Source organism: Staurois parvus, unplaced genomic scaffold (assembly GCF_062004578.1).
Source record: "Staurois parvus isolate SC_StPar_1 unplaced genomic scaffold, SC_StPar_1.0 ptg001091l, whole genome shotgun sequence".
Taxonomy (NCBI): domain Eukaryota; kingdom Metazoa; phylum Chordata; class Amphibia; order Anura; family Ranidae; genus Staurois; species Staurois parvus.
The window spans coordinates 1,274,359-1,301,796 of record NW_028318887.1 but is presented as its reverse complement, the minus strand read 5'-3'; the positions used below and the strand labels follow the sequence as shown (position 1 = coordinate 1,301,796).

The following is a 27,438-nucleotide window of genomic DNA, read 5'->3' as shown; positions in this document are numbered from 1 at the left end:
GAGTGGAGATTCTTTTCCCACCCGAATGTCGCTCCAAACCTCCAAAATTCCAGGTTCCCGAATACGTCTCTGCTAATACCAAGAGAATTGCGAGTCAGCCCTCTCCTTTACATGACTACCCCCAAATACCTCACCAATGACGGGTGAGACTCAAGTACACACACCTTTTTTTCCCTTAAAGGACCATAACCCAAATATCGCATGATTTTGCGACTTTGCTCAGTGATGTGCGAACATGGCGCTATATTTCAAATTTCAGTGTTTTTGGTTTGATTATATTATTGAATTAAATTTATTATTATATTATTATTTTTATGATTATTTATTAAATTATAATTTATGATTTCGTGTTTCAAGTTTTATCCTACCCGGGATGTTTACTAGACTCCTGTTCGGACAGATTTCAGTGAGTTATTCCTAAAAATTACAGGCCTACAATAAAAAAAAAACATATTTCCATGCAAAAAAATGTACCGCTTTGAGCACAGAAATATTGACATAATCATACCGCTAGGGAGGTTAACTCTATTGATCCATGTTTAGGAATCTGTTGATATGTGCTGCAATATACAGTATTATCACAGACAAACCCAAACAAACTGGTAAGTTTGCAGTTAAATACACATGTAATTAAAAAAAATAACTAAACAAAACAATGGTTTTATATAAAATATATATGCTTTTACTTTTTCTTAGTATATCACATTTTGGAGAAGATTGGATGCCTCTTCTTACCAAGTTCTGGAATGTCACTTGGTGTATTTTTCAGCGCAGCTTTTATAAGTGGTGAGCCCTTTTTCTTCCTCTCCTGTATGTACTAAACCACTCAGAGTTATATTAGGAGATACATCTATATTATAAGTTATATTAGGAGACTAGAGAACAACATTTTATGTTACTGAAATTTCATAGTTACAAGGACAAATCCAGCCCATGTTGGAACTTGGATAGCAAAAAAAAAGCATTCTGCAATGGCATAGGAGGTACAGCTTACGATAGCACAGTTAACATATTTATGACTGGCAAGCATTCTTAGCATTAAAACTCTAATGAACAACTAATGCTCCTTAATGTGGCTAAATGACATATTGAGTATTAATTGACATGACGGCATTTGGGGCCAGCAAAATTAATAACACACACCACTTGTTCAAACAACTATTGCAAAAAAATTATGTTCCTCAATATGAGTGCAGTCATGCCTCACATTAATAGGAGGATACCCTTTACACCAATATTGTATAAATGTCTTTCTGACAGTTTGGAATGGGCATGGTCATCATGGCAAATACATTCTATAGAAGCTGTATCTTGACTGACCCCTTCAACCAACAATGGTGCTGTCAGAATTTTCCATAAGTCATTCATAGTTACATAGTTGGTCAGGTTGAAAAAAGAAACAAGTCCATTTAGTTTAACAAAATATATAAAATGTTGATATCAGAATTCTGATCCAGAGGAAAGTGAAAAAAAACAAACATGAAACTTGATCCAATTTGTTCTAGCGGAGAAAAAAAAATTATTTCTGATCCCCCAGGAGGCAATCAGATATTCCTTGGATCAACTACCCCTAGTGTTATGACATATACATGTTAGTATGCAGTTATAGTTTGTGTATTTAGTAATGCACCCAGCTCTTTTTTAAAGCAATTTAATAAGCTGGCCTGAACTAGTTCTACAGTGAAACTATTCTAGTTTTTCATAGCTCTGTAATGACCTGAAAGGGAATAACTCAACATCAAGTTCACTACATGGACCACTTATGTTTTAATACATGGTGACCATATCCCACCTTAATCTCCTCTTCTTAAGAAAGAATACTTTCATGTTACTTAACCACTTCCATACAGGGCACTTTTACCCCCTTCCTGCCCAGGCCAATTTTCAGGTTTCAGTGCTGTCACACTTTGAATGACAATTTCACGGTCATACAACACTGTACAGTCACGCGCTGGAGCGCTTATGGCGCAAAACCAGATCCCCTCGCGCGTTCTCCCTCTATAAAGCCGCCTACCTCACCTACACCACCTCCCTCCACGCCGCCAAGCAAGCCTATTTCATAACCCTTATCAACACCCTCTCCACCTGTCCTCGCTAGCTCTTCTCCACTTTCAAATCCCTGCTCTCTCCTCCCCCACCTCCACCCAGCACCTCACTCACCACCCACGAGATTGCCAATCACTTCCAAAACAATCCGGAAGGACATTGTCAACTCACAATCCACCTCTCCACCCAGCCTCCCACCCTCCTTCAACCCCTCAACCCTCCACTCCCCCGACCTCATAGACGCACTAACCCCACTATACCTAATGCCCCACACACCATCACCTCCCCAACACTCCGCTCCTTCAGCCCAACTACCCCTGAGGAGGTCTCTAAGGTCTTCACTGAAGCCCGCCTCACCACCTGCCCCCTGGACCCTATCCCCTCACAGCTCCTCCAGTCACCCACCCCCTCCATCATTCGCTCCCTCACCCACATCTTCAATCTCTCCCTCTCCACTGGCACCTTCCCCTCCCCTCTAAAGCACGCTCACATCACCCCAATACTCAAAAAACCCTCCCTTGACCCCACTAACCTTAACAACCTTAGACCTATCTCCCTGCTGCCTTTCACTTCCAAGCTCCTTGAGCGTCTGGCCTACAATCGCCTAAGCGCCCACCTCACTGATAACAACCTCCTTGACCTCCTACAGTCTGGCTTCCGTCCCCTGCACTCCACCGAAACCGCCCTACTTAAAATCACCAACGACCTGCTAACCGCCAAAGCCAATGGCCACTATTCTATCCCCCTGCTCCTCGACCCCTCCACGGCCTTCGACACTGTTGACCACCCTCTCCTCCTTGCCAAACTGCACTCCCTTGGCATCAGGGACGCTGCTCTCTCCTGGTTCTCCTCCTACCTTTCCCAATGCTACATCAGCGTCACCTACAACACTGCCACCTCCCCCTCCCTCCCCCTCTCTGTCGGGGTCCCCCAAGGCTCTGTCCTCGGGCCCCTCCTCTTCTCCATCTATACCTCCTCCCTTGGCAAACTTATTCACTCCCACGGCTTTAATTACCACCACTGTGCCGACGACACCCAAATTTACCTCTCCACCCCCCACCTCACTCCCTCACTCTCTGCCCGCATCGCCCACCTCCTAAACGACATATCAGACTGGATGTCACTCCATTTCCTCAAACCTAACCTATCCAAAACTGAGATCCTGGTCTTCCCCCCACCCCGCACCCCCCCCCATCCTCTCCATCACTACTAACAATGCCACCGTCTCTCCCACCCCACACGCCAAAGTTTTGGGTGTCACCCTGGACTCCCACCTCTCCTTCCTACCCCACATCCAACTGCTATCTAGATCTTGCAGGCTCCACCTTCGCAACATCTCCAAGATACGCAAATTCCTCACCCCAGACACCACCAAACAACTCGTACACTCCCTCATCATCTCACGCCTGGACTATTGCAATTCCCTTCTCACTGGCCTACCCAAACGAACGCTATCCCCACTCCAGTCGATCCTAAACTCAGCGGCTAGACTCATCCACCTCACCAACCGCTCCACATCTGCCTCCCCCCTCTGCCAATCCCTTCATTGGCTCCCGATTGCCCAACGCATCAAATTCAAACTGCTAACTCTGACCTACAAAGCCATTCACAACGCCGCCCCAAACTACATAACCGACCTGATACCCAAATACTACCCTACCCGTGCCCTCACAGGACCTCCTACTCTCTAGCTCCCTGGTCTCCTCCTCCCACGCCCGATTGCAGGACTTCTCTAAGACTTCCCCCATCCTCTGGAACTCCCTACCTCAATCCATCAGACTGTCACCTACCCTCCTCACCTTCAGGCGCACCCTGAAAACCTTCCTCTTCAGGGAAGCCTACCCCAACCTCACCTAACACCACCTAACAACTAACCTCCTCCACTCCTCCCACCACTCCATCCCCCACAGCCATTTCCTCCTGTACCACCTTCCCCTCCCTCCTAGATTGTAAGCTCGAAAGAGCAGGACCCTCGAACCCCTGGTGTATTGTATTGTTACTGTCTTGTCTCATGTTCTGTCCCCCTTGCTACTGTACAGCGCTGAGCATACCCTTTGGCGCTATATAAATACTGTATAATAATAATAATAATACCCAAACTAAAATTTTATCATTTTGTTCACACAACTAGAGCTTTATTTTGGTGGTATTCAATCACCACTCGGGTTTTTATTTTTTGCTAAATTAACAAAAAAAGACCAAAAATTTTGAAAAACAAAAACACGTTTTTCTTTGTTTCTGTTATAAAAGTTTACAATTAAATAATTGTTTTTCATAAATTTAGGCCAAGATGTATTCTACTACATTTCTTTGGAAAAAATATCCCAAATTAGTATTTATTATTTAGTCTGTAGGAAAGTTATAGAGTTCACAAACTATGGGATATATCTGAAAAAGTATCTAATTTCTTGAGGCCCAAAAATGTCAGAACAGTACAGATATACCCCAAATGACCCCTTTTTGCAAAGTAGACAGTCCGACGTATTTCATAACAGGCATGGCAAGTTCTTTGAAGTTGTAATTTTTTGTCATTTTTTGGAAAATGAAGAAATTAAAAAAATAATTTTCACTATTTTTTTTTTTACATACTGTCACCAGTGCAGTACAACATCATCATATAACTGGCATGGTGGTGATGAGGGATACTGACTGGTGACAGCATGAAAATAAAAAATTGATAATTTTCTTTAATTTTTTTAACATTTTTTATTATTTAAAATTCTTTGTTACATTTATTTCTCTTTTTTTTTTAATTTGTTTTTCATATTGCACTATGACCAAAGTAGTATAATATTACCATAGTAACATTGTACTACTTTGGGGAAGTGATCAGTATTTTTTTTTTTTTTTACACGATTTGTTTATAGCAAAGAATTACTTTGCTATAAGCAAGCATTTACCTGAATGAAATCGATTCATTCAGGGGTTTTTTTTGTGATTACCTGTGATTTGGCCACGGCTAATCACATGACATAGCTGGGCTGTGACTGGCCCAGCTTGTGCATGTGATCGCTGTGACCATTCACAGCTAGACACACTTGAATACAATGGATGGCATGAAAGAAAGCCATCCATTGTATACACCTGTCATGTGACCTGCTGTGATTGGGCACATCAGGTCACATGGTACTGGCAACGGGTCTGGTACACAGATCTGTCATCGGCCTTGTCCGAGGTACACGGCCGGTGACAGATCGCGCCGCAGTCAATGTGCGTTCCAGAAAGGACGCCATGTAGCGTCCACCCGGAGGGACGATCTGTTTACCCAGCCGCCATCTGGCTAATATTTCCTCAGCTGAGCTCCTCCTTGCCTCTTATCAGTTTGGTAACCTTTCTCTGCACCCAGATCCTTCTCAACCATTGATTCCCTCAGCTGTTCTCTTCCTAGAATGTATGATGCATGCATGTTTTTAACCCCAAGTGTATATCTTTACATTTATCAACATTAAACCTCATTTGCCATATGGTTGCCCAAATAAAACTTTCCTTCTCTTCTGGGGTCCCTGCCTGCACTCTCCACTCTTCCTCTTCTGTTTGACTGACAGCAGCAGGAGCCAATGACTCCCACTGATGCAAGAACATCCTGTGAGAAGAAAAAGGCAGGAGAGAAGAACTGCAGACGGGCAGAGTGCTGGATTGATACCAGACTCAGGAAAGTGTTTGGGGGGGATGGAGCACAGCAATTGGCAAAATGTTACCTTATTGCAGATGATGCATTAAGGTAAAAAATTATTTAGCTTCAGAAACACTTTAATTCCTGATATCTCTACACACAGATTGGAACTGGACAGGATATAAAGGGCTCTAACAGCTCCATGGGCAAGCGGAAACCCCAGGGATATTATTGTCAAACCTCATTTCTACTCTGTCATAGAACAGGTGATGGCTAGAGCCATAGAATCATCAGATCTTCATTTGAGGGGGTCACCCAATTCAGATATCTGTAGACATATCACCTACCATGGTCCAAAACCGGCGATGGTTAAAACTTCTCCTTCAACCCCTCATTGCAAAGGGATAAAATACTGCTGGCTTTTTCCTTTTTACTTTTTGTTTACCTTGCAAAACAAGACTCACTCTTTCAACGTTCTAGGAAGACAAAACTTTACTGCAGAAACTGCATCTCATCACCACTGAACCAGCTAGCTAACCCAACTGATCTCCTTTGCAAGCTTCTGGTGGCAGCAGCCCATATTCTGTGGCTCTACTCCCACCTGTATGATGTACCACCAGACACCACATAACAATTCAGGAACAGGCCCCTCTGATTTGTGTTTTTCCTGAGGCTCCTTCTTACTCTCCACCCATTTGCTGATCAACTTCTTTTTCTTATTTTCCCTATACATTTCTACCTTTTCTGCTGTTCAGAATGACTGCCTGCTTGCATTGATTGTTTACACATTTTTAAGCTCTGAGAAACCTTTATTCTCTCTAGAGGGACCTTGGATACGGATGTCTGACTTCTTTCTCATCCTGGTGTTCTAGGGACTCTCCTGTCATCTGATTCTATCTATAAAACCCAGCGCCACACACCCACTGAGAAGGCTACTGAGGTGTATCATGTTTACAAAGCTCCATTAGATACCTTTTTAGCAGGTATGCAACAAGCATATCTATCAATCTGCTCTATGTTGATTGCAGATCCTTAGGACTCTCAGGAAGATTTACTATTTCATTAGCTGAGGCACCCAAACTATGGTGTATTGTTGCCTTCTTTTCTCTAGAAAGGTTATTGGTAATTATTTTTTTAAATGCATTTAATATTTGCAAAGCTCAGCCATGGCTGTATGTGGTAGACCTACACCCCTGTTTGACTTCGATCCCTTTGAAGGAAGAAGTGGCTATTTGTTTCTCTAAATGGGTATATTTTTCTCTAGAAAGGGTGATTAGCGACCCAGAAGGACAATATATCTTTCTGCAAGGTGTCTTAGATGGCACCCTGATCATCTTGATCTCATATTACACTTCCAATACTGGTCAACTATCAATCGTTCGGAGACTGGTCCATGTGACATTCTTAGAACCTGAGAGGAAAGTACTATTTGGGGGGGGGACGGGGGGACTCTAATGTCACTTTAGACTTGGTCCTTGATAAGTCCAAGAGACCTTCTGCTCAACCAAGATACATGCTTAAGCTAGGAATGAGATTAGCTAAAAATGCTTTTCCATTATGATTTAGTTGATGTTTGGAAAAACTGAATACATCATGGCTATGCCTAATATTGCCACGTTTATGGCACCTATTTTTGTATTGATCACTATTTAACAACCTTATCTATTGTGCAAACATTATTATTATTATACTTTATTTATTTAGCGCCAAAGGGTATGCTCAGCGCTGTACAGTAGCAAGAGGGACTAATCCAGTCTAGCAGAATTATTGATGTCTCCTGGCTGGATGATTCAGCGCTCTCAGTGACCTGTGGCTCCCTTGCTAGAAATAAAGGCCTGTTCTCTAGGGGGCTGGACGACTCCCTCCTCAGCAATCCTTGTGTCTCCTGTGATATAGAACAGCGTATCACAAAGTCCTTTGAACAACATGAACCTACTGAAACATTACTTTCAATTACTTGGGCAGCTCACAAATTTTTTGTTTGAGGGTTTATAATTCAGCTAGCATCCCATTCAAACAAATCCTTAGAAGCATTATTTCAACAAAAAGAAAAGGTACAATCTGATTTCTTACCTCCAACAAACAAAATCCTCACCTAGAGCTGAATGACAGAATCAATGCTGCTAGGTTGGAACTTAATGCCTGTCTAATCATGAAAGCAAAAACAAAATCTCTACTGGACAAAGGCAGAATTTTACTAAGCTGGCTGTCATGACTTTGTGTTAGCATGGAAGCTTAACCCTCATCCACTGTATACCAATATACCAAAACTCAGAAACTGGATGGCTCCCTCACTCAAAACCCTCTAATGAACAAAGGCAGAATTTTACCAAGCTGACTGTTCTGGCTCTGTGTTGGCATGGACGCTTAACCCTCATCCACTGTATACCAATATACCTAAAATCTGAAACTGGATGGCTCCCTCAGTCAAGCTTGCACCTGTTCCACTCCTTTTATTCAAAACTGTACACTGCATCACAGATGCCCTCAGATAACCAAATAGTGTGTATTATTGATGCATCTCCTGATAAATACCTTATCAGACCCCATTAAGGAGCTTTTGGAAAGGGATTTATTTTGACCTAACTGAGACCTGACCCAAAGCTGTTGACAAAAGTCTACGCCAAAAGGCTTGGCACATTTCTGGAAATGAATATCCACATGGACCAGATGGGATTTGTCCCCAAGCATCAGGCGGCTGATCAGATAAGATGAGAATTTAATATAATTTACATTTTTCACTCTATCTGGAATGGGGTTGGGTGGAATCAGGGATGTTATTGTTGCTGGACTTGCATAAAGCCTTAGATTCCCTGTCCTGGCCCTATCTATTTTGAATTCTTCAAAGGTAGAACTTTGGGTTTAAATTTCTGTCACTGCTCCAAACACTCTACTTAAAGCCAATGGCTAACATCAGCATCACGGGCAGCCGACAGGATTCCGAGTTCAGCCATCCATCATAAAAGCGCCCTTTTTGTGAAAAAGTCATTGTTGTTTGTTACATCCCCAGTTATGACTTTACTGAATCTATTCAAGATTCTAACTGATTTTGGTAATGTTTCTGGGCTTTGAATTAATCAGGATAAATCAGAAGTGCTTAATATCAAATTTTCACCCTTGGTTATAACATCTCTTCAAGCCTCCCTTGCCTTTTAAGTGGCGATCATCCACCTTATCATATTTGGGTATTAAACTAACCTCAGACATTTCATTACTATAGAAAGCTAACTACATTCCCCTTTACACTGCTATGGAGGAGGAACTAAAAACTTGGTCTACATATTCTCTCTCCTAGTTCAGTAGGATAGCTACATTAAAAATAACCCTGTTACCAAAAATGTTATACTATTTCTTCACCCTGTCAATCCCCATCCCCTCCCCACATTTCAAATGATTCCAATCCCTTCTCTTTAAATATGTATATGAAGTTCTGGTGGATGTAGGGTTACCAGCAAAACTACTTATGCCCTCAAAATGTTTGGAGGGTTGCAGGCTCCCTAACTCTTGAGATATTATGGGGCGGCACAATTGACCCTAGTTGAGTAAATTTATTCTGTCAATTACAGACCTGATTGGAAGTCAGTAGCTCAAGCAGGTTAACCCCTTTTCATTTGATCTCCTTATGTGGATGCAATTTAAAAATTGTAAGGCTATCCTATGCCTACCTTGTCCCACTCACTGGGAGTCTGGGACACAGTTTGTAAAAGATTTCTCCTCAAGCCCACACTTACTGTACATCAGTGGTACTCCTCTTTAATAACTTCTTGGACCACAAGAGAATCAGCTTGCCAGAATTGTTTCCACTAGATGTTCCCCTTTGAGTCATTCCCCTTAAACCAAATTCTTAATTTTTGGCAATCTCTCAATCTACTGGTAATATTAATATTAGAACACTATATGAAAACAGATGCATGCAAAACCAATATCCACAGGGAGTAATCTCAGTTTTACATCCGCTCTTTTCCACCCCTTCAAATTGCCTCTCCAATTAGCTTAGGTGGTAGACCTGGGAGAGGAGATACCATCTGAAATCTGGTCCCAATGGACAGCTAAGATACATGCAGGTATACGTAATGCAACATCCCTAGAAATACCAAATCTCTTATATTTTACATTTTCCTGGTGGCCAAGATGACTATTGCAAAGGCTAGGAAGTCACCAATCTTTGATATTACCTTGATGAAAAATAAAATTTCCTGGATGATGTTACATAAAAATTGGCTAGTGTTCTTTGGGGCAAACACACCAGATTTGAAAAGAGTTGGAATCCCTGGTTAGGCTAATTAAAACCTTCCATGTAGCTTCTAGGAAGGGGCTGGGAGGTGGGACCCAAACAGATGAGGGATAATTCTCTACATTATTATTATTATTATTATACAGTATTTATAAAGCGCCAATAGTTCGCTCAGCGCTGTACATTACAAAGGGAGACAGAACATGTGACAGAACAATACCAATACAATGCAAAACATGAGGGGATCAAGGGCCCTGCTCTTTCGAGCTTACAATCTAGGAGGGAGGGGGTGGTGGCACAGGAGGAGATAGCTGTGGGGGATGGAGTGGTAGGAAGAGTGGAGGAGGGAGGCAAGTTAGCAGGGGGTGGGGTAGGCTTCCCTGAAGAGATGGGTTTTCAGGGTGCGCCTAAAGGAGAGGAGAGTAGGTGATAATCTGATGGGTTGGGGCAGGGAGTTCCAGAGGATGGGTGACACCCTGGAGAAGTCCTGGAGGCGGGCATGGGAGGAGGAGACCAGGGAACTAGAGAGAAGGAGGTCTTGTGAGGAGCGGAGTGTGCGTGCTGGGCGGTACTTGGATATTAGGTCAGTGATGTAGTTCGGGGCAGTATGGTGGACAGCTTTGTACGTCAGCGTTAGGATTTTGAATTTGATTCGTTGCGCAATCGGAAGCCAGTGGAGGGATTGGCAGAGGGGGGTGGCGGAGACAGAGCGGTTGGAAAGGTGAATGAGTCTGGCAGCCGTGTTCAGGATGGACTGAAGAGGGGATAGCCAGCGGCGAGGCAGGCCAGTGAGGAGGGAGTTGCAGTAGTCGAGTCGTGATATGATGAGGGAGTGGATGAGCTGTTTAGTGGTTTCTGGGGTTAGGAACGTGCGGATTTTGGCGATGTTGCGGAGGTGGAGTCTGCACGAGTTTGTTAAAGATTGGACTTGGGGCTGGAAGGATAGGTTGGAGTCCAGAATGACACCCAGTACTCTGGCCTGCAGGGCGGGTTTGATGGTAGCGTTGTTGGATGTGACGGAGAAATCAATGGGGGGTGGTGTCCGGGCTGGGGGGAAGACAAGAAACTCGGTTTTGGAGAGGTTCAATTTAAGGAAGTGGAGCGACATCCAGTCTGATATGTCGCTCAGTAGGTGTGTGATTCGGGCTGAGACCAAGGGGGTGAGGTGGGGGGTTGAGAGATAGATTTGTGTGTCGTCGGCATAGAGGTGGTAGTTGAAGCCGTGAGAGTGTATGAGTTGGCCAAGGGAGGAGGTATAGATGGAGAAGAGAAGGGGCCCGAGGACAGAGCCTTGAGGGACCCCAACAGAGAGGGGGAGTGAGGGGGAGGTGGTAGCATTATAGGTAACGCTGAAAGAGCGTTGTGACAGGTAGGATGAGATCCAGGAGAGAGCAGAATCTCTGAGGCCGAGGGAGTGTAGTTTTTTGAGGAGGAGGGGGTGGTCGACTGTGTCGAAGGCCGCAGAGAGGTCAAGGAGTAGGAGCACTGAATAGTGTCCATTAGCTTTGGCGGTTAGCAGGTCGTTGGAGAGTTTGAGTAAGGCAGTTTCGGTGGAGTGTAGGGGACGGAAGCCGGACTGTAGGGGATCGAGGAGGTTGTTGTCGTTGAGGTGAGAGCATAGGCGGGTGTAGACTAGGCGCTCGAGGAGTTTAGATGTAAATGGGAGCAGGGAGATGGGTCTGAGGTTGTTCGGGTCATTGGGGTCCAGGGAGGGCTTTTTAAGTATGGGGGTGATGTGTGCATGTTTCAGAGGGGAGGGGAAAGTGCCTGAGGAGAGGGAGAGATTGAAGATGTGGGTGAGGGAGCGTAGGATGGAGGAGGAGGAAGGTCGTAGGAGTTGTGAGGGGATAGGGTCGAGGGGGCAGGTGGTGAGGCGGGCATCAGAGAGGGTCTTGGAGACTTCCTCGATGGTAGTAAGGTCAAAGGTGTGGAGTGTTGGGGGAGCTTCAGTATGAGGAATGTAGGGTGGGGTGGAAGAGGAGGTCAGAGCAGTGGTGGGGCCGTGGGAGAGGGGTGATGAGGGGGTAGCTGAGTGAGGGTGAAGGGGGTTGGAGAGAGTTTGAGCAGCGACGAAGTCCCTGCGGGTTATGTCAAGGGGGAGGGGGGATAAGGGGGTAGCTGTGTGAGAGGGGACAGGTTGAGAGGGCGTGTGAGTTGCGGCAATGTTCTTGCGAATTGTGTCAATTTTGTTTTTGAAGTGATTGGCAATCTCAAGGGCAGTGAGTGAAGTGCTGGGTGGAGGTGGGGGTGGAGAGAGTAGAGAGTTGAAGGCAGAGAAGAGTCGGCGAGGATTGGAGGAGAGGGCCTTGATGAGGGTCAAGAAGTAGGCCTGTTTGGCAGCATGGAGGGAGGAGGTGTAGGTGCGGAAGGCAGATTTGTAGCGGGTGAAGGCTTGTTTGGATTTGGTTTTGCGCCATAGTCGCTCCAGGGCACGACTTTGTCGTTTGAGGGTCTTGGTGTGATCAGTCTGCCAGGGCTGGAGCGGTCGGGGTCTGGTGTTGCGTGTGGTTAAAGGCGCTAGTGAGTCAAGGGCTGTTGAGAGCGCATTGTTGTAGGCGGTCAAAGCCAAGTCGGGGCAGGACAGGGGGAGGATGCGGTCATGGAGTTGATCAGCTGCAGAGTGGAGGGAGGCAGGGTTAAGGTTGCGGAGGTTACGGCTGGTAGTAGTGTGACATTTGGAGGGGTAGGCGTTGGAGGACGAGGAGATAGAGAAGGTGATCAGGTTGTGGTCAGAGAGAGGGAAGGGGGTGTTAGTGAGGTTGTGGGGAGCACATCGGTTGGAGAAGAAAAGATCAAGGATATTTCCGTCGGAGTGGGTGGTGGATTGTATGCACTGTGCAAGTGCAAAGGAGGAGGTTAGGTGGAGGAGACGGGCTGTGTCCGGGTTGTCGAGGTTGACAGGGATGTTAAAATCCCCAAGAATTATGGTGGGTAGCTCAGAGGAGAGGAAGAAGGGTAGCCAGGAGGAGAAGTCATCCAGGAAGCGAGGTATGGATCCAGGAGGCCGGTATATCACAGCAATCTTCAGGGGGGTTGGGGAGAATAGTCGGACGCAGTGGGCCTCGAAGGAGGAGAAGGATAGGGAGGGGGGGTTTGGGAGGACTCGGAAGGTGCTCTGCGGTGACAGGAGCAGACCAACCCCACCACCTTTACGACCGTTAGGCCTGGGTGAGTGGGTCCAGGTGAGACCTCCATAGGAGAGTGCAGCAGGGGAGGTAGAGTCAGTGGGCTGGATCCAGGTTTCCGTGATCGCCAGGAGGTTGAGGGAGCGGGAAACAAAGAGGTCGTGGATGGCGGTAAGCTTGTTGCACACCGAACGGGCGTTCAGGAGTGCACATGAAAACGGGGGAGAGATTTTAGGGAGCAGGGAGACAGATACTAAGTTGCGGGGGTTGCAGTAGGACGTGGAAGTGGGAGGGTGTTGAGCGGGTGAGGGAGGTGGAGGGCCAGGATTTGGGGAGATGTCCCCCACGGCTAGGAGGAGGAGAAGGGTGAGAAAGGTGGCATGGGAGCGGGATGTGCAGGAGCGTGAGAAACTCCTAGTGGAGGTGTTGGGGTCAGTGGGAGAGTGGAGTAATAGGAGGAGGTGGTGGGTGCCATAGAGGGGTGAGGGAAGCAGTGAGGACACGATATACAAATGTTTGGGAGGGGCAGAGGGATATAGTGAATGGAATTTGGGAACGGAGGAGAGGAAAATGAGAAGGAGGAGTGGAAGAGACATTTTGGGGAGGTGAGGAGAGCAGTAGTAGGGAGATGATAGCAGTGAGGGGGAGATGTACAGGTTGTGGGGTGGAGCAGAGGGGTAGAGAAATGAGATTTGGGAACAGAGGGTAGTAATATGATGAGAGGAGGGGCGTATTATATAAAGGCACACAGAGTGGGTCTCAGGCATGTAAGAGGTTTCCCAGGGTGTTTGCTTGCAGTCTGCCAGCATGCAGTAGAGCTTCTTGCTGTTGTTGTGTCTTCCTGCTGCTTGGGTTCTCCTGCTTTAGTTCAACTGCTGCGTTTAACTGCTTCTTCTATGCACTCGTTCGAAGCCGCACTCAATCTGAAGCAGCACCCCATTCTACATTCTTCTTTCTATTCCTTATTCCTGCTTGTGACTTCTTTTATTTTCCTTTCTCATTTTTTCTCTCTATTTTTCACTACTTTCATTACTTTTCATAAGCATCCAGTCTCCATATACTTGAGGAGCACAGGTTATTTTAATGGCTGCTATGACTTTTCTCACTTTAATCACATAATGCCTATCCGTTTGTAAATTCATATTCAAGGAAGCCAGACTGTAGTAGGATATAGTGGAAACTACCAACTCTTGTTGCCTTTGGGGTGTCGAGAGTCAAAGATGATTTTGTACTGTGTTTCCTAAATTTTTTTTATTGGATACGCATATTGTATGGTTTCAAGGCTTTCAATTTATGAGAGTTCTATCTTTATTGACCTCTCAATTGAAGTGATTGTACAATCGCTTGTACTTTAATTATCAATAAAAACCTCTGAAACATAAAAAGTTAAGGGTTTCAACAGTGAACCTTGGGGTACATCACTAATAACCTTAGACCATCGATTCACACCTTAGAGAATTAATCAATAAATTACTCTCTGAATACGGTCTTTTAGCAAGTTTTCTATACATCCACAAACTGAATTTTCTAAGTCTGTAGACTTTAACTTCAGCTGTGTGTGGGGAACTGTGTGAAATACTTTTTCAAGATTCAAGTATATTATATTCACAAACACTCCCTTTTTAGGCATTCTTTATCACAGCCACTCCTTTGCCTACGTTTTTGTTTACTTCCTCATAAAAAGAAAGCAGATTATTTTAAAGCAGAGTTCCAGTTAAATAAATAAAAATAAGTCAGCAGCTAGAAAAACTGTAGCTGCTGACTTTTAAAATGCAGACACTTACCTGTCCCTCAGTCCAGCAGTGTCCTCATCACGTCAGGTATCACCGGCTGTCTTCTCTCCCCGGCACCGGCATCTTCAGTGTAGGCACCCGGCTGTGACAGCTTGTGGCTTGCACATGCATGAGTAGCGCTGCGCTTTGTGAATGGTCCCGTAATCTTCTGGGACCTGTCATATGTCCCAGAAGACTATGGGGAGGGAAAGGGGAGGACAACTTCTGCTTCCAATCACCTTAGGCGATCGCAGCAGAAGTGAGAGTGGGTACTTGTCAAATTTGGGCACCTGCTCCCCCCCCCCCCCGCTCCCTAAAGGTGCCAATCCTTAACAGGGAGCGGGGGACAAAGGCTTACAGTAGTGGAACTTCCACTGTTGGGTGGAGCTCCACTTTAAGTCGTTCTAAAAGAGCAAACATAGGGAAAATACTGCTTTACCTGCCGGTTATAATTTCCCGATCATACCTTGCTCAGTATTGTGCTTCAGTATGGAGGCAGGCAGCTTGGTAAAGGCAGCAAGGAGAACAGTGAGCAGTATAATAGTGACATCACCAATTTTAACTCCAAATCTGCAAACACTAAAAGTAAGAGGCAGCTATGTCATAGATTTCACATAGCTGATATACAGTTATGTGGCTGTATGCACATGAGTGTCTAGGCACCCTCATATGTCAAGAAATTAACTGCCATTTTTTGAGAAGGAAAAAAAGATCAAAGGTAAAATGTTCAGGGTTTTACCACATTTATGATTCCTAAATGTTACCCATAACATAGCAAATTTTCACTTTTTGTTTTCAGTCAACTTTAAAGCAGACCTTCAGCCTCTTTAACTACTTTCCACTATACTATTCCTTTTCATCTTTATTCTCATAATCCCTTATAAATGTAAATACCTTTTTCATTTGTGTGCTTCCCTGTACTCCCCACAGCCTCCTGGGACACTCACTTCACATATTCCAGGAGGCTTTGGGGCAATCTACACTACATGGTTTGTCAGCTGGAGGCTGGCTGCAAGAACCAGGAAGACACAGTTGGTATAAACTGTATATGTCTATATGTTGTATAAAAAGAAGATGGCAGGTGGCGTGAGACCCAGTGTGCATCAGCAAAGAGGCAGATTACACCAGACAAATGCTAGATTATCTGGGCATGTGAGTATATTTTTCAAGGACAACCTAGCAGAGGGTTGAGGAGAAAGAAAAATAAATATACAGGGACAGTGATGTTCCTCTTTAAATACATAAATACTGTAAATCTGCCCGCCAGCCTAAGAAGACCTCAAGTTCTGTGATAATAAAATAAATACAATTGAACTGAATATTACAAATCATCAATTATAACAATATATTCAGCCTGGGTTCACACTGATGTGCTGCGGAATTCGTATCGGTTTGTGTGCGAATTCCACACCGCAACACAATCGCACCCCATTTATGAGAACCTCTGTGTGTGTGTTTGTATGTTAACAAAACCCTGAAATCGACTTGCAAAATGCAGTTCGATGTGCAGAGTCGGATTGCATGGGTGTGAATACCCATGTGATCTGATTCTAGTGCGGACCAAAAAAAGGGTCCAGTACCTTATTGGTGTGGATGCGTTATGATTTGAGCCATACAAAATGTATAACTCAAATCGCACCACACAGAATTCGCATGTGATTTGCACAGGAATGTGGTGTGGTTCCTGTGCGAATCACATGCGACATGCCGCACCACAGAAGTGTGAACCCAGGTTCAGACAAAAATATGTAAAACAATATAAAACATGTCAGTGCATAAACCTCTGTGATAAATCCAAATCTTCACTCGTAGCATATAGAGCAGTGTTTCTTAACCTTTTTTCAGTCGGGGCACCTTTGAAAACGAGACACCCCTGTCCAAGACTTGGTTCACGTTACTGTGTGTCGCTGAACCCAATCAAAATCGCTCTCATTCCTGACAAGCAGACAAATGCTCTGCTCTTTAGGGGTACCCTCATGCATTGGTAAACGTGGGGTGTTTTTGGTGTGGTGCAATTTTAACCACTTGCCTTCTGAAATATTTACTACCCTTCCTGACCAGGCCATTTTTTGCTATTAGGTGCTGCTCTATTTTAACTGATATTTGTGCGGTCATGAAATGCTGTACCCAAACTAAATTTATGTCCTTTTTTTTACACAAATAGAGATTTCTTTTGTTGGTATTTGATCACCATAGCGTTTTTTATTTTTTGTGATATGATTGAAAAAATATCGCAAATTTTGAAAAAAAAGAAATTTTCTACTTTTGGTTACAAAAAAAGTCCAATAAATTCAAAGTTAGTCATGAATTTAGACCAAAATGGATTTTGCTACATGTCTTTGGTAAAGGAAAATCCCAATACGTGTAAACTAATTGGTTTGTGTGAAAGTTATAGCGTCTAAAAACTATGGTATATATATTGGAATTTACACAGCTTTTACTTTCTGACTGCATATCACATTTCTTGAGGTGCTAAAATACCAAGACAGTATAACCCCCCCCCCAAATGACCCCCTTTTTGGAAATTACACAATCCAAGGAATTTGGTAAGAGGCATGGTGAGTATTTTACAGATATCATTTTTGCCACAGGGTTTTGAAAAGAAAAAATACATTTTTGTTTTCTTTCTTCATTTTCCAAACACTTGTGGCAACAAATGAGATCTGCAAATTACTCACCATGCCCCTTAGCAAATATCTTTCCAAAAAGGGATCATTTAGATGGGGGGAGGGTGCTTCTACTATCCTGGCTATTCAGGGCCAACATTAGGAGCTTCTGCCACACATCACCCATTTTTCTAACCACTTGAACAGCAAGCCTTTCCCGACACTTTTTGTTTACATGAAAAAAACTTATTTTTGCTAAAAAATTACTTTGAACCCCCAAACATTATATTATTTTTTAAAGCAATGGTCTAGAGAATACAAAGGTGGGTGTTGCAATTTTTTATGTCACACAGTATTTACGATTTTTCAAACGCTTGTTTTTGGGAAAAAATAAACTTTTTTAATGCACAAAAACACACTATATTGCCCAATTGGTTGATAAAATATAAAAGATGATGTTATGCGTAATAAATAGATATCAAACATGACATGCTTTAAAATTGCACATGCAATGGCGACAAACTAAGTAAATTTTGTAATATCAATAGGAGAAAATTTAAAAGCCTTTAAAGGTCACCACTTTATATTTACACAGGAGATCTAGTGCTAGAATTACTGCCCTCGATCTGACGTTCATGGTGATACCTCACAAGCATGGTGCAATCTCTGTTTACATACTGTCACGGGACAGCAGCTTGCATTTGCCTTTGCGCATGAGCCTGGGAAGGGGAGTGGGGTGGAAGTGATTTTTTTTTTATTTTTTATTTTTTTATTTTTTTATTTTTTTACACTGTGTAGTATATTGTGTGTAATATATACAGTGGGGCAAAAAAGTATTTAGTCAGCCACCAATTGTGCAAGTTCTCCCACTTAAAAAGATGAGAGAGGCCTGTAATTGGCATCATAGGTAGACCTCAACTATGAGAGACAAAATGAGAAAAAAAATCCAGACAATCACATTGGCTGATTTGGAAAGAATTTATTTGCAAATTATGGTGGAAAATAAGTATATGGTCACCTACAAACAAGCAAGATTTCTGGCTCTCGTAGACCTGTACCTTCTTCTTTAAGAGGCTCCTCTGTCCTGCACCCATTACCTGTATCAATGGCACCTGTTTGAACTTGTTATCAGTATAAAAGACACCTGTCCACAACCTCAAACAGTCACACTCCAAACTCCACTATGGTGAAGACCAACGAGCTGTCGAAGGACACCAGAAAAAAAATTGTAGACCTGCACCAGGCTGGGAAGACTGAATCTGCAATAGGCAAGCAGCTTGGTGTGAACAAATCAACTGTGGGAGCACTAATTAGAAAATGGAAGACATACAAGACCACTGATAATCTCCCTCGATCTGGGGCTCCATGCAAGATCTCACCCTGTGGGGTCAAAATGATCACAAGAACAGTGAGCAAAAATCCCAGGACCACACGGGGGGACCTAGTGAATGACCTGCAGAGAGCTGGGACCAACATAACAAAGGCTACCATCAGTAACACACTACGCCGCCAGGGACTCAGATCCTGCAGTGCCAGACGTGTCCCCCTGCTTAAGCCAGTACATGTCCGGGCCCGTCTGAAGTTTGCTAGAGAGCATTTGGATAATCCAGAAGAGGATTGGGAGAATGTCATATGGTCAGATGAAACCAAAATAGAAGTTTGGTAGAAACACAACTTGTCATGTTTGGAGGAGAGAGAATGCTGAGTTGCATCCAAAGAACACCATACCTACTGTGAAGCATGGGGGTGGCAACATCATGCTTTGGGGCTGTTTCTCCGCAAAGGGACCAGGACGACTGATCCATGTACAGGACAGAATTTGTTGTGTCAAGTGGTTTTGTCACTGGCCTGTCCCAGAATTAACAGTATGTGTTTAATAACATATATATATATATATATACTGTATGTAACAGCAGAGAACATGGGCATATGATGAATCAGGTCTGTGGACAATTATGACCACAATTCAATCTTTTTTGTAATGTCCATTTTGAAGGTTAGGCCCAAAAATGTTTTACACTCCGTTATAGGTTTCCATGCAAATTGCCTGGCAAGAGCTGAATTTGGGTGGGCAGTGATGTATTGTTGCGCGTATAAATTGCTTTAGCCTACAATCAATTGATACAAATCTTCCATGAAAAACAGTGGAGGGGCTCAACACTAGTGCTGGCAGCGAACGGGGCCGATCCTGCTAATACTGCATTTTAGGGACACTATACATAGGAGGCACAAGTATAGTTCTGTTCATGATCAATATATTGATCCATACAAATACTATACTACTAATGGCAGTGATCAGCGACCTATAGAGTGAGTGTAATAGTGTGTGGATAATCTAACACTAGCTCACCCTGGCTGGGAGGGGAGCTTACAGACCCTGATGTTATCTGATGTCGCTAGTAGCAGTAATACAGTGATCAGTGAAAAGTTCTATATACCGACACTGTACTAATGCAACTGGCTGGGTGACGAGGTGATCCAAGGGTTAATAGGTGTGATCCAAGTGTTAGATGTGCTAATCTAACGTGTGTGTGTAAAATGTAGTGCTTTTACTCACAGTGCAGTGTTCTCTCTTCTCTCCCTGGACCAATAGGGGGGCAGTGGGGGAGCGCAGGCGTGTTCACAATCCAAAATAGAAAGCAACGTAAGGTTACATCACTTTGCCCGGAGCCGCTGCTCGCCCGGACAATGCGGGGAGGCAGTTGTCAAGTGGTTAAAAAAAAACCCTACTTTTTGTTTTTTAATTAACACAGTATTTTCTTATTTTATTTTTTTACACTTTTAATTATTTTTTTAAAAATACTGTTATCAAAGTAGTGCAATGTTACCATAGTAACATTGTACTACTTTGGAAAGGTGATCAGAAATTCAGAACTCAGAATTTGAAAATTGGAATTTAGAACTCAGAATTTGACATTTAGAACTCAGAATTTGAAACTCAGAATCTGGAATTTAAAATTTAGAATTCAGAATTTATAACTTGGAATTTGGAACTTAAATTTTGGAACCTGGAAATCAGAATTTAGAATGCAGAATTAAGAATTTCAATTTCAGAATTCAGAATTTGGAACTTAGAATTTGGAATTTAGAAACCAGAATTTGAAATTCGGATTCAGAATTTGAAACTCAGAATTTAGAACTTAGATTTTAATATTTATAAATAGGAATTTGGAACTTGAAATTTGAAGCTGAAAATTTGAAGCTTGGAATTTGAAATTTAGAATGTGAAATTTAGAACTCAGAATTTGGAATATGGAACTCATAATTTAGAACTTGGTATGTTGTTTCTCCTGCTGGTGGCACTGTTCTTCCCTGGGTGGAAAGCTGCAGTTCTAATGTCCACCAGCAGGTGTCTCCCAGCAGTCAGTAGGTGTCTCCCAGCAATCAGTTCCACTTGGACACACCTGCTGGGAGGATACCTTAAAGCGGAGTTCCACCTAAACATTTCCACTTCGGCTATGACTCCTTGCTTCAGTGTTTTGGTTGCTCCTGTCTTGTATCCTGTTCGCCATGCTGCCAGACTCTGTGGCTATTAATTCCTGACTCCGCTCTTGCTCCTGCCCTGTATCTAGTTCCCTGTTACCTTGCTGCCTTGCTCCTTGTTAGTTTTGTTTCCCCCTTCCCATCTGCTTCCCCAGAATTCCCCTTGCCTTGCATATTTAAAACTTGTACATATTTATATATTTAGTTAGTAGTTTCTGCATTTTGGTTGTTCAGGTTGACTTCCTTGAGTTTTTTATGTTTTGCTGCTATTGGTGTTTGTTTATTGTTCACTGTAAATAAACCTCACTTTAACCACTTGGGGACCGCCCAGAGTACTTTTACTGCTGCAGGGTGGCCCCTGTGCACAGGATCACGTATATATACGTGATCATGCATTTTCGGGTAGGGGGCGTGCACGAGGCAAGCAACCGTCATTATCCACGCCGCTGTTCGCGGCCCCAGGTGTCAATCACCGCATCCCGGCTGGTGATTACCCGTCGGAGCCCGGTGATTACTGGCGATCACCGATAGGGAGGAGGGCTTCATTGTTTACAATGCAGCCCTCCTCCCTGTCAGTGTGGGTGCACTGCTTGGGGTGGCTGAGCACAACCATCCCAATCAGTGTGCTTACAGTGAAGCACACACCCCCTGCCCCCTAGTAAAACACTCCCATTACACAGTTAACCCTTTGATCGCCCCCCAAATGTTAACCCCTTCCTCCCCAGTGCCATTAGAACAGTGTCAGTGCTTTTTTTTTAGCACAGATCACTGTATTGGTGTCAATGGGGATGTCAGTGACACCAAGTCAGTTTCCCCCCCAGTGTCAGAATGTCTGCCACAGTCGCTGATCGCTGCCATAAGTCGCTAATCGCCACCATTATTAGTAAACCAATTAGTAACCGTAAACCAATTAATTTACACATATTGGGATTTTTTTTTAGCAAAGACATGTCGCAGAATACATTTTGGCCTAAATTTATGAGTAAATTTGATTTTTAAATTTTTTTACTGGACATGTTTTATAGCAAAAAGTCCAAAATTTTGTTTTTTTCCTCAAAATTGTCAGTCTTTTTTTTTCTACAGTGCAAAAAATAAAAAAACACACAGGCAATCAAATACCACCGAAAAAAAGCTCAATTAGTGGGAAAAAAAGGACGTAAATTTCATTTTGGTGCAGTGTTGCATGACCGCTCAATTGTCAGTTAAAGTAACACAGCACAGTAACGCAAACCACTTTTGTAACTGCTTCCTGACCACCCTGTATCAAAAATACTACAGGGCGGCATAGGTGCGCAAAATCACATATATATATATATATATATATATATATATATATATATATATATACATGATTCGCACTCCCGTGATTTTCACGCCCCTCCCAGATAGAGTCAGATTGCCTGTAAGTACACCAGTAATCACATTTAACCCCTTGATTGCCAGGATCAGGCCTGATCTCTGCTAGCACTTGCTGGTAAATTTTGATGACTCTCATATGCAGCAGAGTGCCAGTACTAGTGCCGCTCTACCTTTGGTTAACTGGTGAGTACCAGCGGCCTAGTAGATCCTGGTCTTTTACATACCGGCACTGCAGTATCACTTGGTGACGTGGCGAGTCCCATAAGTGCAGTACAAGGTGGTGTGGTGGCGAGCACAAGTAGTGTCCCGCAGCCACCAAGAATTCGCACACAGGCCCATAGAGCCCCTAGTATCCTTCTGGATGTGCTTGCAAATCCCAATTGGCAACCCACAAATTCTGCAGCACCCATACCTCCCCCATTCACTGCCCAACCTGGAATTCATGTTGAAACAGCAACTTTAACTACTCCCCTTAATTTTTTGGAGCTGCTTTTCACGGAAAATCTGTATGCATTGATTGTGGATCAAAGCAATTTATATATGCACAACAATTTATCACCGCCAACCCAAATTCAAACCTTGCCAGACCATTCACATGGAAACCCATTACGGTTTGTGTTTTATGCATTTCAACGACAATACTGAGAACTCTGTCATCCTCGGGGTGACCCTGAATTTGACCGGCTCCACAAAATTCGGCCCCCTCATAAATCACCTTAACCAAACATTTGTAGATGTCTATACTCCCCAGAAAAAAATCTGCATTGATGAGTCCTTCATTAATTTTTCTGGCCGCCTTGCATTCAAACAATTTCTCCCCAGCAAGTGTGCCAGATATGGGGTCAAGATGTATAAGACCTGTGAGAGGGCAACAGGCTGTACATATAACTTTCGGATTTACAAGGGAAAAGATAGTCATGTGGAGCCCCCCGGATGCCCAGACTACATGGGGAGTACTGGCAAGATAGTTTGGGACTTGGTATCATCCTTTTTAAATATGGAGTACCACTTATACGTGGACAATTTTTATTCAAAAATGCCACTGATTAGACATTTGTACAATCCAGGAATTGGTGCATGTGGCACTGTGTGACCTAATGTGTGACCTAATGTGTGCCCACTATTAGAAGTGGGTGGATGCAGGGCGGTATATTCTAATGGTGGGCATACCACACATTTTTTCTGGCAGAGATTTCTTCTCTCTTTTTCATTCAGCCCACAGGCTGCATACAAAAAAAAACATAGCATATATACCCAACAAGGACCAGCGACGTACTGGTACATCACATGACTTTGAATGGTTATACCAGGATGATGCCTACAGTTGCAGGCATTATTGTGGTATCGTTTTTTCAGCCTGTAATCGTCTTTCATGTAAAAGCAATCGTAGTGACTAACTAGCTGCAGGATTGCTTTTACAAGCAGCGGGAGATGATGCCCCCCCCCAACTGCCTTCCACGGCCTTTTTGGGCAGTCCCGTGCCATGAGGGGAACCTGAGAATGCAGCCAGCGTTTCTGCCAGCTGACCATAGAGCTGATCGGAGTGGAATGGTGCCAATCATCTCAATAGTCAAGAATTCAGAAGCTACGAGCATTTCATCACTTCAGTTTCGCAGGATATAAACAGTGCCATTGGTAAATTGGGAAAGCACCTGATCACACCGATCTTGCTGAGATTAGATAATGTAAGGGCAGAGGAGATATCTAGAATCTTATAGACCCCAGATTTCTCAAAAAAGAATATATGAAAATGCCCATTAAAGTTATAGGGAATATTTGCATTCCCTGTGATAGCATTAAGTGATAAAAAAAAAATGAAAAGGGACAGTGTAAAAATAATTTAAAAACTGAAAATAACTTAAAAAAAATATATATTTCAAAACCTTGTGAGAAAAAATGAGATCTGCAAAATACTCACCATGCCTCTTTTTAAATTCCTTGGGGTGTCTACTTTCCAAAAAAGGGTCATTTGGGGGGGGGGGGGGGTGTTTGGTGCTATCCTGACATTTCAGGGCCTCCGAAACTGTGATAGGTAGTGAGGAAGTGAAATGAGGAGGTTACGCACCTTCAGGTTTTCAAAGTGGTCATTGGATTTGAGGCTCCTGTATGTGGCTAGGCTCCCAAAAAGTCTCACACATGTGATATCCCCATACTCTGGAGAAGTAGCAGAATGTATTTTGGGGTGTAATTCCACATATACCCATGGCTTGTGTGAGCAATATATCATTTAAATGACAACTTTGTGTAAAAAAAAAAATGTTTTTGTCATTTTCCAAACATTTGCGGAAAAAAAAAATCTTCCATGGACTCAATATGCCTCTAAGCAGATAGCTTAGGGTGTCTACTTTCCGAAAAGGGGTCATTTGGGGGTGTTTGTACTGTCCTGGTATTTTAGCACCTCAATGATAGGAAGTCAGAAAGTAAAAGCTGTTTAAATTCCATTATCTATACCATAGTTTGTAGATGCTATAACTTTCACACAAAGCAATATACACTTATTGGGATTTTTTTAACCAAAAACATGTAGCAGAATAAATTTTGGCCTACATTTATGATGAAATTTGAGTTTTTTGGATATTTTTTATGACAGAAATGAGAAAATATCATTTGTTTTTTTGAAACTTTTTTTCGAAACTTTTTTTGTTTATAGCACCAAAAATAAAAATCGCACAGGTGATCAATTACCACCGAAAGAAAGCTCTATTTGTGTGAAAAAAGGACGGAAATTTAATTTACGTACCATATTGCATGACCGCGCAATTGTCAGTTAAACTAGTGCAGTGCTTTATAGCAAAAAAAATGGCGTAAATTGCAGTATCTATACCATAGTATGTAGACGCTATAACTTTCACACAAAGCAATCATAATACACTTATTGGGATTTTTGTTTACCAAAAACATGTAGCAGAATACATTTTGGCCTAAATTTATGACTTACTTTGAGTTTACTATATATTTTTTATAGCCAAAACTAAAAATATTGTTTTTCTTAAAAATTTTCGGTCTTTTTTTGTTTAAGGCGCTAAATATAAAAAGTGCACAGTTGATCAAATACCACCGAAATAAAGCTCTATTTGTGTGAAAAAAGGACATTAATTTTGTTTGGGTACAGCATTGCATGATCGCGCAATTATCAGTTGAAATAGTGCAGGATGGAGAATGGGGGTCAGCAGGATAGACAATAGGGGTCATCAGTAATGAGAACAGGGGCAGTAGGGCAGAGGATGGGTCAGTGTGGCAAAGGACAGGGGTCAGTAGAGCAGTGTATGGGATTATATACAGTACAGCTCAGTTTTGGGCACCAGTTCACAAAAAAAGATAACAGAAAACTGGAAAAAGTGCAGAGGAGGGCAACCAAACTGATAAGAGGCATGAAGGAGCTCAGCTATAAGGAAAGATTAGCTGAATTGAATTCACTTTCTCTTGAGAAGATAAGGGGGGATATGACCAGCATGTATTAATACATGTATACATACATACAGTAAGTGGTCCATATAGTGAACCTGGTATAGAGGTATTCATTTTCAGGCCAATACAGAGGACAAAGGGACACTCTTTACATCTGGAGGAAAAGAGATTTAACCTCCACATTTGGAAATGTTTCTTCACAGTAAGAGCTGTGAAAATGTGGAATAAGAGGTCGTTTTGGCCAGATCAGTACATTGTTTTAAAAAAGAGCTGGACTAATTCCTAAATGCACAAAATATAATTGGAGCCTAATATTTATAGGAAGCTTGGAGCCTAACATTTATAGGAAGTTGTAATGTACAGCGCTGAGCGAACTGTTGGCATTTTATAAATACTGTATAATAATAATAATAATAGGAAGTAACACTAAGAGTAGTTGATCCAGGGACAGGTACCCACATATGCTAAATGGCTACACTATGGTGTCTAGGTTTGGTTTTTGTGTGTTGAAGACAAAGTGAGGGGTATTTGATTTATCTCTGATTTACAATTTAATACATTTATATATTGTTATAATTTTGTGAGTCATGCCACTGAATGTCTGTAGGTATCCCTGTTGAATAGGTGTGATTCTTTTACAGCTATATATTTTTGTAAGGATCCCACACACACCAACTAGAGCAAATTGCATCATGGTTTATTGAGTTTTTTCCTTCCTCTGGATCAACTGTGAGTATATAAGGAGGTTTACTAGCTTTTTTCTGTTTGCTGAAGTAGATGGACTTGTGTCCTTTTCATCCTGAATAACTATGTAGCCATTTTACTGTGGATGCAGTTCTACTGTTTTTAAATTGAGCAGCTCCTGATCTTCAAAGGACCTCAGACTAGACCCCATCATTAGACTTCTGTCAGTACTAATGCACAAACTCTTATGACTAGATATAACCTTAGGCATCACCCCAAGCTTGACTTAGCCTACTGATTAGCATATCCTGCAACTATCACCATTGAGGCCATGGCAGGGACTGAACTCTGGCAGTACATGAACTCAGGTATGGACTCCATCATCAAAGGTTTTAGTAAAGAGGAGGTAGACATTAGGGCTGATTTACTAAAAATAAACAGAATGTTTGTTTTCCAGCAAATTTTTTCCTTGGCTTAGTGAATGCAATGAAAATTCACTTTTGCAAAGAATATCTAATCACATGCAAGGAAAATAAAATAAACAGTATTTTAGCTTGCACATGATTGGATGTTAAAATTCTGCTGAAATTCACCTCGTTAAGGCAAGAAAAAAGCCCCTTGCAAAGTAACAGCCTCTTTGCCCTTTGTAAACCAACCCCAATAAATCTGCACCCCTTACTAAACTTTAAGCCAATTCTTTGTTCTAAGTATCTTCTGCCATTCACACTGCTTTACAGTAGGTGCAGGGTAGAGATATAACATATACTCTATCTATTCTGGTTTCATGTTTTTTTTTCTTAGGTATGGATCAGCAATGGGAGATATCCTCTGAAAGTAATATGATGGGATTCTTGGCCATTGGAGTGGGATTCTTCCTATTAATTATACCTGAAGACTGGAGGTCTTACTTTTGTTTGGCACCAAAAGAGCAAGTTCATCAAGATGAAGGCAGCGATGAAACAAAGAGCAAGGGAAGTCTCTCAGTCATTTAAAAGTTTATAGCACACTTGAAGCTATATTTAATGGAGAATGAAATTATGTACAGAAATAGATAATGTATATGCTTTGTATATCTTTAGTTTAAAACCAATAAATGTGCCTAAAATTA

At 42.7% G+C, this 27,438-nt stretch overlaps 1 long non-coding RNA gene across 1 annotated transcript; it reads left to right on the top strand.

Annotated features, from left to right (window-relative positions):
- The first annotated feature begins 694 nt into the window (after positions 1–694).
- On the top strand, positions 695–27,438 carry LOC149440330 (uncharacterized). Its single transcript, XR_016307672.1, has 2 exons — positions 695–786; positions 27,132–27,438. It is a non-coding gene; the product is annotated as an uncharacterized LOC149440330 (long non-coding RNA).